Source organism: Lissotriton helveticus, chromosome 4_1 (genome assembly GCF_964261635.1).
Source record: "Lissotriton helveticus chromosome 4_1, aLisHel1.1, whole genome shotgun sequence".
Taxonomy (NCBI): Eukaryota; Metazoa; Chordata; class Amphibia; order Caudata; family Salamandridae; genus Lissotriton; species Lissotriton helveticus.
The window spans coordinates 786447952-786463552 of record NC_136063.1 but is presented as its reverse complement, the minus strand read 5'-3'; the positions used below and the strand labels follow the sequence as shown (position 1 = coordinate 786463552).

The 15601-nt window shown below is 47.6% G+C and overlaps 1 protein-coding gene across 3 annotated transcripts in view; it reads right to left on the bottom strand.

Moving 5' to 3' along the window:
* The window catches only part of SLC35D4 (solute carrier family 35 member D4), a 570185-nt gene that overhangs the window by 548171 nt on the left and 6413 nt on the right, over positions 1–15601 (bottom strand). The window lies entirely within an intron of this gene.

The following is a 15601-nucleotide window of genomic DNA, read 5'->3' as shown; positions in this document are numbered from 1 at the left end:
TTTATTAATTTAATATACATTGAAAATGACTAATACCGGCCACCGAAGCAATTCTTCTAGCCTTTTGGGGCCTGGGACAGTCAGAATTGTCACACTGGTAGAATGTCATGGTTAGTAGGAGTGTTTGTATTGCCATTGCAGCACTGGCAGAGACAATGGGTGGTGCAAGCTGCAGTGGCCTCCAGATGAGGGCCCTGGCGCTTATTTATTTATTACTAATTAAGCACTGGCCATCCACCACCTTATAGAAAGCAACTTTATGGGCAAACACATAAAATGCCTTATTGGACACATGGGAAAGGCTAGAGAAATTTACTGCCAAAGTGCATGGACAAAGGTTGTACAGAGAAGGGGATAAATAAAGTAGATTGGTGCATGGTTGCTTAAGAAAGACTTATTAATGCAATCCTCACTCTAAATATGCGTGCTGTCTACACACAACACCATAAGGCGCCCAAGTGCCGAATCAAGCCATACTTAACTGCACTCTCGTTACCTCGGCTATCTCCGGAAGAAAGGGATCAGCTGAATGCTCCCCTGAGCAGGGAAGAACTAATAATAGTCATTACTGACATGCAGAGGGCTACAACATCATGAGAGGATGGTTTGACACTAGAATGTTACCAGTACAGTACACATCTGCTGCCTGAGAAACTCCTGCTAGTTTAACAGGAACAGGAACTATTATTTACTCGCGGGATGAGCTTCTTCACCGGAGACCTAAGATAAACCCTCTCGGTAATGTGGTGTCGTGGCCTGACGGCTTACAGGCGATCTGTAGCCCCTTCTTGACAACCAAGCAAAATCTTGCCACACAGTCTACGCCTCATCTTAGCATGGCCCTACTAAATTGTAGGTCGCTGCCAAAACATTCCCTGGAAATTAACCTATTGATCCAGGATTCTAAACTGGATATTCTGTTATTAACTGAGACATGGCTGCTCCCAAACACAGAGCCGGATGTTGTAAGGGCACTCCCCCTTGGCTTCCTTTTTCAGGGACAACATAGATCCCATGGGAAGGGTGGTGGGCTGGCCATTATATACAGAGACCGGTTCGTTTGTAGGATATCAGAGGGTGGTATTTCTGAGTGTGAAAGCATAACATTCAGTCTACAAATTACCCCGAACAAATCGGTTTAGGGCATACTAGTGTATCGCCCTCTAGGCAGCCCAGGGGCGTTTCCAGGATCTCTAATAGAGACCATCATTCCCCTCGCCTCGGTAGCAACCAACTTTATCCTACTAGGGGATTTAAATTTTCATTTCGAAGACCCTGATGATAAGACGACAATGGACATTAGGCTTGACTTAAATTCGTTTGAGCTGACCTTAAAGAACAAAGATGCTACCCATACTAAGGGGCACCTTCTAGATCCTATTTTTTCTAACATCCCACATTTAGAATCTAGACCCCATCTACCGCTACCCTGGTCTGACCACTTCCTGGTCCCGTTCACATGGCAAACCAGTATAGAGTCTCCCCCTTCCCCGGTATCACGCTCACTAGAGAGAGCATGGCCCAAACTTTCAATAGATAGCTGGACACGCAGACTTGAGCAGACAGCTCCCCCCTCCGATCCAAATCCATTAGAGGCGGACAAAAATTTGTCTAATTGGCTGACTAGCTCCCTTGATGATGTTCTTCCCAGGAAAAAAATAGGAAAGAAGAGCAGTGTATTTAAAAACCCTTGGTACACTCCGGAACTCAAAGACCTAAGGAAAACCTGTAGGAAACTGGAACGCACATGGAGAAAAGACTGGGCCACTCACTCTAAAGCAGATTATCGAGCGGCAATATGGAAGTAGAAGTCCTCGCTTAAAATTGCCCAAGCTTCCTTCTATGAGGAGAAAATTAGAACCTCCTCTAAGTCATCCAGAGAAACTTACCGGATAATGAAAGATCTTCTGAAAATACCCAATCCCCCAGTTATGAAGGATGAGGCAGGGGAGAAATGTAACCAATTAGCAGCTTTTTTAAATAATAAAATTCAAAATATTTTATTCACTTTACCGCATAGTGATTTACCATCTGATTCGGTGTGTTTGAACATTCTCAGTCCCCCCCCCCCTCTTTTTGATTCTTTTTCCCCCGATGTCTAAGGAGGAATTTCAAAAAATCTTGATTGGGGGGGGGGGGAGGAGCTACGCGCGGATCCAAGATGGAAGCGTGAGCAGAGGGCTCCCGAGACCCCTTCCGCCACCCTCATCTATCCTGGAACAAATCCTGATTTGGACGACGGGTATTTTTTGCTGATGCCCTGCTGATCTCAAAAGCTTTTTCCAAAACTCGATTTGGCCTCCAGGAGCCGGACTTGCTGCTCCTCATAATTTGAGGCCTATGGCGGAGGCCATCCGGGGGCTTGAGTTCCCGAGGTGCCCAGGTGGCAATTGAACAACAACGGCTGGAGAGCTGCATCCGCTGCCCCTGTGGTACTCTCGGTTTCGATTTTGGTCATTGTTGACGCCAACTCGCTGCTGATTGATACTGCTGCCCTGGGCTAGCCGTCAATTCCGCTCTGGTTGTCGTTCCTCGACCTCTCGACACAACAGGCTTGTCATAGAGGGCATCATTTTGACCAGATTCCAGAGGTCCTGTCGGAGCTCGTCGCCCACCATGACGGGCATGGCGGACTCTGAGAGGCGCAACACCCGAGGCCCGAATCGTGGAGGGGCTGTTCAGGCACAGACTATAGATCGCTTTACCCGCCCGAAGGGATCCCCGGGTGGACCGAGCAAGGCCCTAGGGGAGTCTGGTGACGATGCTCCTGCGACTGAAGAGCCGACTCTAAAGGATGTCATGGGCGCCATTGCCAGTATCCAGACTGCGATGGGTCGGCAATATGAAACTCTGGCCGCTAAGCTGGACACGGTGGCGATCGAGGTCAACCTTATCAGGACGGACTTGGGGAAAACCAATGAACGGGTTAAATCCCTGGACGTCAAGACAGCGAGCCTGATAACGGATGTCTCGGATCTTCAGACCGAGGTCCGCGATCTTCGCATGGCCAGAGATTTGTTCGCCCGTCGGCTGGATGATTTCGAGAGCCGGGCCAGACGCAACAACGTCCGCATCGTCGGTGTTCCGGAGAACTCTACAGACTCGCCTACGGACCTTTTGGTGGAGGATCTTATTCGGAACCACTTGGCACCAAAGGGCCTTAGTAATCTTTTTGCGGTGGAGCGTGCTCACAGAATTCCAGGTGGGAAGCCCAAGCTTGGTGCCGCTCCGCGGCCTATAATAGCCAGGATTTTTAATTTCCGAGACAGAGACGCTATCCTGCAGGCCTCCCGTACTAATGGTCCCACTAAGTTTGAAAACGTGTCGATCAGTTTCTATCCGGACTTCACGCAGGCGGTGCAGAAGCAACGTAAGGGCTTTACGGGGGTGAAGAGACATCTCAGGGACATGGGACTGAAATACGCCATGCTTTTTCCGGCTCGCCTGAGGATCGAACATAATGAACGTGCATTTTTCTTTGATCGCCCCGAGGTGGCCAGTGACTGGCTGGACACCCTGCCGACGCAACACATCAGCCCGGAGAGCTCGGGGGGCGCCGAGGGCGGCTTGGAAGAACAGGAGTAGTGAGTCTGTGCCGACGAGCCAATTTGTTGGACGCTTTGCAGTGGCTCTGTGATTGCGATGTTTCTATGTTGTAGATACCCGGGGGGGAGGGATTCGGGACTCTTCCTCCTCTTGGGACGTTTTTCTCTCTCTTCTTGTAGGTTAGTTTAATGGGGCGACAGGCACACTGCAAGTTGGGGTGGCTTTTTGGTCTACCGCAGGGGTGCAGGGTGGGGGGTTGTGTGTTGAGGGCTCCTTGGGGGGTGGTGGGGGGGCCTTTTCTTGTTTGCTTGTTACGAGGCTACGATTTGGTCGCTATTTTATCATTTGTGCCTGTTTTGTGTCGGGGAGGACTGTTTGTTCCTGTCTGGGGTGGGGGGTAGGGGGCTGAGGGTACTGAGCTGGAACGTTAATGGTCTCGGGGATAGGATAAAACGGGGGATAGTTTTGCAATACTTGAAGCGACAATCCCCGGATATCGTTTTACTACAGGAGACGCATCTTGTAGGAAATACGTGCCATGCATTGAATAGACGAGGCTACCGCTTGGTGGCCCACTCTGGATTCACCACTGGGTCGAGGGGGGCGGGTATCCTGGTTAGAAACTCCCTCCCCCTCGAAGTGGATGATAAGGTGCTAGATGATAGGGGCCGCTATGCCGCTGTTGTGGGTCGCTGGGAGGGGAAGACGACCTCCATTTTGTCTGTGTATGTTCCCCCTGGTCTTCAGTCCACCACGTTTTCTGATTTGGGCGGGGTAGTCCTGGGACTCCCCGATGGCTTGCTGGTAGTGGGTGGCGACTTTAATTCGGTCGTCAGTGGAGAGGAGGATCGTAGCCCCCGTAGAACCCTCCCCGCATCGCAGTTATGGCTGGGGAATTTCTTGGACACACTGGGATTAGCGAATTGTTGGAGATAACTCCATCCTGGACAGCTCCAATACACCTTTTATTCAGGGGCTCATGGTAGTCTCTCGAGACTCGACTACATCCTTATACCAGCGGCACAGATGGTCTCAGTGAGGGAAATTAGACATTTGGCTAGGGGGATTTCGGACCACTCCCCACTCTGGCTCACTATTGATGTGCGGCTGGAGTCCGGGGGTCGGATCGCTCCTATTAATCCGTGGCATCTTCATAACCCCAACATTGGTACGGAAGTGGTTAAATGTATGGATTACTATTTTGCTGAGAATGAAGGGTCAGTATCCTCCCCTGTTTCTTTATGGGAGGCATATAAAACTGTGATCCGGGGTCAGACTCTCTCTTTGATTGCCAGCGAAAGGAGGTGCAGAACTATGGAAGTGGTACATCTGGAAAATGATATCTCTGAGTTGGAGGGGCGATGGAGTCTGGAACTACGCCTGGTAGCTTGCACTCCCTGGCGCTTAAACAGTCTGAATACAGAGCTCTGGTGACTGATGCGGCTAAGGCGATGAATCGTGAGCAGCAGGGGCGCCTATATGATGTGGGTGACAAGGCGGGGAAATTGATTGCTTGGCTTGACAGGAGGGATAGATTGAACCGGGTGGTGCCCGTGATTGAACGAGTGGATGGTGTGCGAGTGGTGGACCCTGTCGAGATAGTGGAGGTCTTTGCCCAGCACTTTCGGAAGGTTTACGCGTCGGTCTCAGACAGACCCGAGGAGGACTCGCACCTGTTGCTCCGAGATATAACGTTGCCTAGTCTGTCGGACTCGGACAGGGAGCTTATGTAGGCGGATTTCTCTACCGATGAAGTAGCGCTCGCTATCCGTGCGCTTCGCTCGGGAAAGGCTTCGGGCCCAAACGGTATGCCAGTCGAGCTGTACAAGCTGTGTCCCGACAAAATGGCGCCATACCTTCGTCGGATGTTCTTGGCGTCGCGAGATCTCGGGCTTCTTCCCCGGGATCAGAGACTGGCATCCATTGTGGTCATCCATAAGGATGGAAAGCCTCGGGAACAATGTTCGTCATATCGGCCGATTTCGCTTTTGAATGTGGAGCCTAAGGTTCTCGCTAAGATCTTGGCGAGCCGAATGGTTACGGTGATTGGCGATTTGGTGCATCCTGATCAGTCCGGGTTTATCTCCCACCGTAATACCGCACTCAATCTTCGACGCCTTCATGGTGCCTTGGCGAGGGCGGGGTCTCTTGAGGAACCGGCAATCTTGGTCTCCCTTGACGCCTCGATGGCCTTTGACACTGTGGAATGGCCTTATTTGTGGGCTGCCCTTGCCAAGTTTGGTTTTGGTCCTAAGTTTATCGGGTGGGTTAGGCTTTTATATGAGCAACCGCTGGCACAGGTGGTGGTTAATGGAAGGGCCTCTGACCCTTTTGTCCTCGGGCGTGGCACGCGGCAGGGCTGCCCTCTGTCGCCTCTTCTCTTTGCGTTCGCTCTTGAACCCCTTGCCGCGTGGCTCCGCTGGGAGCCCTCGCTCAGGGGCATACGGTGGTCCCCTACCTTTGAGGATCGGGTGTCGCTTTACGCCGACGATATACTGTTATACCTTACTTCTCCCCGTAAGTCATTGGGTGTTCTGTTTGACGTCCTGAGCTCTTTCGGGAAGAACTCTGGTTTGGTTATCAACTGGGCTAAATCCTGTATTTACCCGCTTGCAGGTGGACAACCGTCTTTGCCCCGTTTCTGCCCTATACCTGTCTCCAGTGTTGGTTTCAAGTACTTGGGGATCTACATTTCTATGGACCCCAGGGTACGATTTGAGCGGAATCTACTGCCTCCGCTTGCCCGACTTCGGTCGGATGTAGTGGCATGGTGTGGATTGCCTCTGTCTCCTTTAGGGAGAGCGGCCCTGTTTAAAATGATGTCTCTTCCCCGATTCCTATACGCCATCCAGAACATGCTCGATCTGGTTCCGGCAAGCTATTTCCGTGAAATCGAGGGCCTTCAGAGGAAATTGGTTTGGGGTGGACGGCCGCGTATAGCGTTGGCGAAATTGACTTTGCCCTGGTATGACAGTGGTATAGCTTTGCCGGATGTCAAGCGCTATTATTGGGCGTCACAGTTGAGTGCTATTAACCATGCCATGTATGGTCCTGTTCCTAATCCCGCCTATGATATGGATAGGTGGCAACTACCGGGGGGCGATTATAATAGAGCGCTATACTCCAGGACCGCCAGGAGTCTGATGGGCCCCACTGCGGTGGCGATACGTGTATGGGATAGTGCAACATCGGCCACGGGCTGGACGGATAAACTGACTAGGGCGACTCCCCTGTATGCAGCTGAGAGACTGGGTGGTCAGTGGTCCTCGAAGGGATTCGATAGATGGGACCTTATCGGTATTAGCAAAGTGGGTGATCTTTGGGCCGTTGACAGAGTCAAAACTTTTGATGAGCTAAAACGGGAATATAAGCTGACTGATAGGGAATATTTCCGATATCTTCAGGTCCGCCATGCACTTGCTTCGGTCTTCCCTGCTGGTACTTCGATCCCTGAGTCTTCTCCCCTGGAAGATAGAGTGCTGGATGGACATGTCCCTGACAGCACTATCTCCCTCATATATAAAAAACTTATTAATGCCCGTTCGGACCTTCTTGTACAGCTACGAGAGGCATGGACTGGTGACGGTCTGGAATTAGACGATGAAGACTGGCAGGCTGCAATATCCTCCCCAAAAGAAGTCGCTATTCCGGTGCGTCTCCGACTGGTGCAGCTCAAGATTCTACATCGTATCTATGTCACGGGTCCACGATTGATCCATATGGGTTATTCTGTGGATGGGTTAATTCGGCGTGGATGTGGTTTGCTTGCTACCTTCCTCCACATTATATGGGAATGCCCGGCGGTCGTGTTTTTTTGGAATCGAGTGCATGCGGTGATGGGAGAAGTGACGGGTGTCGGGTTACTCCCCGAGGCCAGACGCTGTTTGCTGAATGTTTGGGAACCAAATGACTGTACCATTGCTCAGACTCAATGGGTCACGCTGGGCAACATGATTGCAAAGAGAGATATCGCTCAACTCTGGGGGTCTCATAGGGCACCATTGGTCTCGACCTGGGAGGAGAACATGGATTGGTGCATGTTTAGAGAAAAAATTGTGTACATCTCCCGAGGTAGGCCCAAGAAGTGGGGGAGGATTTGGGGTCAGTGGAATTCGTACCGTGGAGAGATTTGTGACCCTCCCTTTGCTGAGCCCCCAGACCTTCCGAGATCTCCTTGACTGTACGTTCCAGTGTTTTGATTTTCTGTTCTTTGTGAAGTGCTATTCACTCTTGGTCCCCGCTCCCCGCCTCTACGATTGTTTGATGCTTGCTTTTCGTTTGTCTCCCCCCTACTGTACATTGCAGGCCTAATATTGATACTTTTGCCTCGATTCTTTTTCTTATGTTTTTTTCTTGTTGTTTGTATATAATAAAAACATGAAAACCTTTTATTTATCCTCATCTGCCAAATGCTCCGAATCACACCTTACTGTTACGCTGCCGGACCCTCGGGTTGTCGGCTGATGAGCTGTGTATTGATCTGTTCTTGCTATTTCGTATGATTGACCGGCCTTGGTGGTTGTAGGTCTGTATCTGTATTCTTTTTCCAAAATAAAGGTTTTAAAAAAAAAAAAAAAATCTTGATTTGGGTGAAAAGTGGCTCCCCCAGTGACCCAGCGACCAGATGCATATCTTGAAATTAGTTTCAGCTACTATTACACCAGTAGCTACAGATCTAATTAATGCCTCATTTGCTCAGGGAATAGTTCCCCCCAGTTGGAAGCAGGCCATGGTAAAGGCGCTCTTAAAAAACCAGAGTTAGATCCCCTGGAACTGGCCAATTTTCGGCCAATTTCATTACTACCAGGTATCAGCAAGATCGCTGAAAAAATCGCCAACCAGCAGCTCTCTTCCTTTCTGGAATCTAACAGGCTTTTACGCAACGCCCAAACTGGATTTCGCCCAGGTCAGGGCACGGAGTCCGCTCTGATAGCCGTGGTAGAGGAAGCAAGGTGCATCTTGGATTCAGGAGGATCAGCTGTGCTGATCCTCCTGGATCTGAGTGCAGCCTTTGACACGGTAGACCATAAGATCTTAATCCAACGCTTGACCAATCTTGGAGTAGCGGGACCAGCATTGCTATGGTTGACATCCTTCCTGAGCAACCGAACCTTCCAGGTTTGGGAAGGCAATGTACGCTCCGAACCAACCCCCCCTCTATTGTGGGGTGCCACAGGGCTCTTCATTGAGCCCTACTTTGTTCAATGTGTACATGACCCCACTAGAGGAGGTGGTAACTCAGTTTGGGATTAGGGTGGTCACCTACGCAGACGACACCCAACTAGTCGTCTCACTATCCCAGGAGAAGCACTGCACGGAAAACCTCTATTCATGTCTAACAGAAATATATTCATGGATGAGCAGATCGCGTCTCAAATTGAACAGAGCAAAGACAGAGCTGATGCTCCTTGGGCATCATATAACATCTTTACCCAGTACTATTTGGCCAGCCTGCTTGGGGGACTTTCCTAACCCAAAAAATGAGCTAAAGAGCCTGGGGGTCTGGCTTGAGCAAGACCTCTCATTCAAGACCCAAGCGAAAAAAACGGCGGGTATTTGCTTTGGTTTACTCCGATCTGCCAGGAAGATTCTCCCTTTATTACCACCTCATTCTAGGAAGCTGTTGATCCAAGGTCTAATTCTGTCCAGGCTGGATTTTAGCAATGCCCTTTTTTTTAGCCGCCCCGGAAGCTACCATTAATATCCTCCAACGTGTTCAGAATTCGGCAGCTAGGCTGCTCACTGGCACGTCCTCTAGATCTTCAGCCAAGCCCTCTCTCAGAGCCCTTCATTGGCTACCTATACGGGAGAGAATCAAATTCAAGTCCCACTGTATCATTCACAAGGCACTACAGGGGATGGGGCCCCCTATCTTAGGAAGTCTTATTTACCCTTACAAGGCTACTAGGACTCTTCGTTCTGCTCACGGTAATCTAGCCAAAATTCAGAGAGTCAAGAAGGCTCGAACAGGGGGACGTCGATTCTCAGTTAATGCGGCTACTCTGTGGAACACCCTCCCTGTCAGACTCCGTACTGAACCAAGTTATCCTAGATTTCGAAAGCTCCTGAAGACGTTCCTGTTTCCCCAGGACTCCTAGTGACGGTTTCCCTATACAGTTGTTCCTTGTTCTATAGCGCTGGGACGCTCCCGGGAAGCCATGCGCTCTATAAATCTAATTTGATTTCATTTCATATGAACAAGGGTTACTGCCAGAATTCATGTGTGAGGCGTATATTGGTCTCGATCCCAAAGCCTGGCAGAGACCCCGAGAGAGAGTCTTGTCGTTTCATCCCTAATTGATGCTAAATATAAACGCGAAGATTCTTAGTAATGTGTTGGCGAATCTATTGCTTGAGATACTCCCAGTCCTAGTGCATGAGGACAAATGCAGTTTTATACTGCGAAGGAGCACTTTACATAACATACGCAGATTGACACGTGTACTGCACATGGTGGGAACAGCGGAGGAGTACGTGTTTGCCCTTCTTGATACTGAGAGAGCCTTTGATTGAGTTAGTTGGGGGTATATGCAGGTGATTTTTACAATGAATGGGCTTAGACAGACATACATCAAATGGTTTAAACTGTTGTATACACAGCCGCAAGCTAGAGCTCGCACACGGGCGGTTGGTATCAGAAATGGTATATGAAATGGAGCCGGTGTAGCAACAGGGCTGTCACTTGTCGCTGTTACTGTTTGCTTTAGTAATGGAACCATTAACCTGATGACTGCAGGAGGTGCTCTAGTTATGTGGAATAAAAGTAGGAAACACTACACGTGATGTTCCTCTTTTCAGATGTCACCTTGGTGTACATTAGACGACACATACTCTGTACCGGTCCTGTTGAATGTCCAGGAAGAATGAACTGCGACGAGTCGAAAATATTCCCGATGGGACAGTTGACAGGCCAGAGTGTACCAGATTTAAAGAAGATGGACATACCTTGGGTTACAGGGGATGTTAGGTATTTGGGTGTCTGTAATATGGTAGATCAGGAGGCTACTTACAGGCTGGATATGGGGTCAGTGATAAATGGTCTACAATCCTCTGTGACATTTTGGAAAACCCTCCTGCTTTCAGTTATGGGGAGAGTGGCAGTGGTGAAAATGGTTCTTCTCCCCAGATGCTTATATATCAAGCAGGGAACCACGTATCCTATCCCAAATCAGGTGTTGTGGTCCTTAAACATTTGCTGGTAGAGTTAGTGGGTGCAGAAAAACGCAGCAGAATCAAGCTGGACACACTCAAACAGGAATAGGAAAAAGGTGGGCTGGAAGCCCCTGACAGGGAACTGCACTATATAGCAACACAGCTGCAACACTCAGTACATTGGTCAGACGAGAAATATAATTAGGAAAAAAAGGCTGCTAGGGGGTACTCACAATGGTGTATGATTGTCGGAATTGCTAATGAAGGGAAGGGGTGTCCCGCAACACCTGCCATACATGCTACTCACTGCTTGCTATATATGGGACAAGATACTTAGGAAAGAGCTGAGAAGGTTCCCGTAGGCGCCATAGATGACCATCTGGAGCATAGGGGTATTTGCCAATATAACTAGAACAATGTCGGTAGAAAGGTGGAAAAAGATAGGTTGCTTAACTCTTGCAGCCTTGTACCTTAATGATAGATTTGTCACGTTTGAGGACGTGCAAACGTCCGCGGTTGAACCTGGACAACTGCTTCAATACATTCAGTTGGCACATATGGCTATGGGCATTAGAACTTCCTTCCCAAAGGCTCCACCTCTCACATACACGTTAGTCACGCTACTGCTTCTTCGATGGTGAGATGCTTGATTTTGAATTTATACCGAGAGCTCAGAGCTGATCTGCCAGCTGCAACCTTAGGGGCTTATGTGAAGTGGCAAACATATGTCGAAGGTGACCTCACTGACAAGGAATGGAAGCGGGTATGCGAGAGATTCCACTAGTATCCTCAAATGCATGCTTTAAACTGGTACTGTATAATTACATAGACATGACTTACCTAACACCGGCTAAGCTGCACAAAATCTAACCTGACACATCTGACCACTGTGGCCGATACCACGTGGAAGGCATAGACTTCCTCCACAAGACGTGGCACTGCCTAGTCATATCTACGTACTGGGAGGAGATTGCACAAAAAACAGGACTCTATGTTAAGGGTGGTTACACACCGACTAAAAACATATCTCCTAAACCTTACTTCACAGAAAGGTAATAAAAAGTGAATGTGTACAAAGTTTTTAAATCAGGCACGATATTGGCTAATCGTTGCATAGTAATCTGCTGGCTTAGCCATAGATCACCACCCATAGCAGACTGGGTACAAGACATGTTAGAATGGTCAGGGGCTGAAGAATCCCATTTGAGAAAGGCGGGACAAGATGATAAATATGCAGGAAGACTTGCCAACGCGGGCTGACATGGTGCAGGAGCTTACTTATCCACCAGGGTCAAGGCCTCCCTGAAACGACTGAGGAAATTGACGAGAGGGAGCAGACCCATAAGAGAAAACAAGTAGTTGAAACATGGAGTACAGGTTTTGCCACACTCCTGCAATGACTTCCCAAGAGGGGAGAAGAGCAATCTGAGGAGGGACAAAAACAGCCAGGTTTGGTTGATAACAACAGGAGGAAAACAGAGAGAGTGGACACCAGGAACATTTGGTAGATTCAAACCCGTGACCATGGGTGGCAAGAGACAAATAGAAACATTAGGAAGTGAAAACATTAGTAATACACATCTGCACAATTGTTGGTATAGGTGTGCCAGGATACACTGGGGACTGGGTGGAAGGGACATGTACGAACTCTGACCAGGTTTATAGTTTTTGTAGTGGTGCATTTTCAAGCTTGCATCTATGTTGTCAGGATTCTAATACAAAAAAGAAGGGTTTTATGGTCGTCATTAGATCATTTGCAGTTATAGGTGGTGTGCCAGAATAATTTGGCATCTGTCATTTTAGTGATGCTAACTTATTTTTCCCAAGCATCACACTGGAGTTAATGTGTACACCTTCACACCTCTAGCAAGTAGCCTTTTTGTCCATATGATGGCTTAAAGTGCTTGCTGCAGATGGATACAGGCTTTCCTGCACTATCTATCGAAACAAAGGTGGGACCGATCCACCTGGACCCTGGTTGGCTTCGTTAAAAGGTCGCTAATGACTTGACTCAACCTTACAAAAACATTAACCTACTGCAAGGACTCTAAGTTCTGGGTTAAACAGCTGTCAATTAGAGAGAGAGAGGAGTAGTGTAGAGCCTTTCCAAGATCCCAGATAACTCTTCCTCTATCCACTAGTCTACGGCCATTATGTTAAGTGTCAAGTTCCCTGAGACCCATCTTCATTACCTCTTATTTCCCTTCAGAAAATGTCACAACAGTTGTCAAGGAGTTTGGTCATTGTGCACACTGCCCCCTCAACTAATTGAGTTAAAATGTGCCTAGAAACAAATATATAATTGATCACCGATTGGCAGCCTCCAGAAACATAGGCATGGGGATTAAATTGCAAATCACCCACAAACTCTTTAGCATTAAACAGATCAAACTTTACATATATATGCCTGCCCTTCAACAAGCTTTTGCCAAGGATAGTGGGTTGACATCCTAGTTTGTCATTAAGTGCTCCAGCTAGCATCACATTTAAATCCCTATCCTTAAATGACTGCCTGTCAGTAAAGTGCTCAATAAAATCAAAAAGTTGACTACAATTCGGATTGATAACAGACGTAAAATTGTTATTATAAAAAGGAATCACTGAACAATCTGCTTTTGACAAGCCTGAACTCAAATTCTAAGGTCACATATAACCAACAGGATCCATTTCAAAGGAACTAATTCCGACCCGCCTAGATAGGGATGTTAGTTGGGTCTAGACAGAAGTTTGCATCAATTGTAGTTGCAGATCAGGCAGAAAGAGAAAGGGAACGTGGTAATCCTATGAAAGATTAATTGTGGCACACTCCAAACAGAAGAGGCTCTAGCACCCCAAGCCAAGGGAATACTCTATCGCCTTACAGCAGAATACCATGGTGAGAGATATGCACTAAGGCCAGGTCATCCGCGACCTGTGTAATCTTACACAAAGCAGTCTGTCATTTTAGGCCGCCACCGACATGTGGAATCCAACGGATCCACTATGGACTTTTGACAAAGCTAACATAGTCCTTACACTAAACCCATGAAACACAAATGTATACACACACCCACCATCCATATTCCATTCACATGATAGTGAAAGGTCTGGTAAAGGGAGGCTGGCAGATCCTTTTACATGGAGAGGCCAGTAGCATCTCTCATGAAGAAGCCAAGTAAAACAGGACGTGCCTTCAGTACTAACCATGCTGCCAGCACCGCCAGTAACAAAATGACTAGATAGATAGGCCAGTAGCCCCTAACTTAAAGAGGGGCCCTTGCAGGGGCATAGCCATGGGGTTGAGGACCCTGTAAGTAGGAAGATCTCTCAATGCGTTTGCATGATTGTCAGGCTTACTGGGGAGAAAAGACAAAAAACACAGAGACTGTATAGCAAAAAATAACTCCAGGCACAGCAGCACATTCTCCAAACCCAAGCAGGCAACTTTCTATTCTAACAGAGGGTAAAGCAGATCACTTAGGTGGATCCCAAAGGACACTGGGAAGTAGTAGTCGGGCTGCAGCTCTTTGGTGCAGTCACTGGATGCTACTGGGCGCTGGGCAGGCCATCTTTATCAGTTGGAAGAGATAACGACAGAGGTCAGAACCAGTTCCCAAGCCAGAAATACCTGATAATTGGCGGCCACCTGAAATATGTCAAATTCTTATTAGATCTGATGGTCAATGATGTTGCATTAATGGTGTCTCAGAATATGATCTCAGCAATGTGAGAGACACTAAGCAGTGAGTAAATAGGAGTTTGCGAATGATAGACTGCCATTTAGTGGCTAAGACTTCTCTCCGGTCGCCAAACATCAAGTTGTGACTACGTGCAAATTGGATTGCACTACCCTCAAGGCAATGAGGGGGGTGGAGATCCATTAAAAAAGTTAATGCCGATGACAGAGCCAAGCCCAGGTTTTGTAGCAAGTGTTGTTTTCAAGCGCTGCACGATACATACTTAGTAGCACTAGCAGCAAATGCATTTCTGGGCTCAATGCTATGAAGCCAACACTACTGGGTATGGGCTCCCAAGCAGCAAGGCCAAGCCACAGCCTTATGTATTAAACAATAGAAAAACGCCAATGCTGCCTTTCTCAATTCACCATCTATTTATCGTCTCACCTTTGACTGAAACATAAAGTGAGGGGACCTTAGTTTCTTGAATCAATCCTGAGTTTTATTTTATTTTACTTCATTTGAATGTTTTGATCATTTTTTATCAAATTTTTACATTTCAAAAAAACTTATAACATACAATATATGCAAAACATTCTGTACAATAAAACATTCCCCTCCAAACAATCACACTCACTAACACTTGTGAATCACAATCAGGCACTCTCATACACACTAACTTGTAAAACAAATCAATTGTGGAAATCCTCAGGCCCACGGCGCGGGACAACCAGTGTATCTTGGTGTTCACACACACTCTACCCTAATGGCTTTGTTTTGATCAGCGGGTGTGTGCCGGCTTCGGTAGGTCGATGGAGCCCCTTAGTTGTGGGAGGCCATCAATGTACGCCGGCTTCTGCAGATCTGTTCAGGCGCGGTCTTTCGAACAGATCTGCAGAAGTTAGAGTGTATGGTCCTGATGAGAACTCGACATTAAGAAGAGTTCGAAACGCGTAGACCTTGTGTTTTTCAATGCCATAAGAATATCAATCAATGAATGGGATTTTGTGAAATATAAAATTAGGTGTCAATTGTAATCTATGGCTATATACATGAAAAAAATTGTTTTGTCAAAAATTATGGATCAATAATTGTAAATAGTAATGGTATAAGTGAGAGTGTGTATGAGTGTGCCTTACTGTGATTCACAAGTGAGTGTGATTGTTTGGAGGGGAATGTTTTATTGTACAGAATGTTTTGCATACATTGTATGTTATACGTTTTTTTGAAATGTAAAAATTTGATAA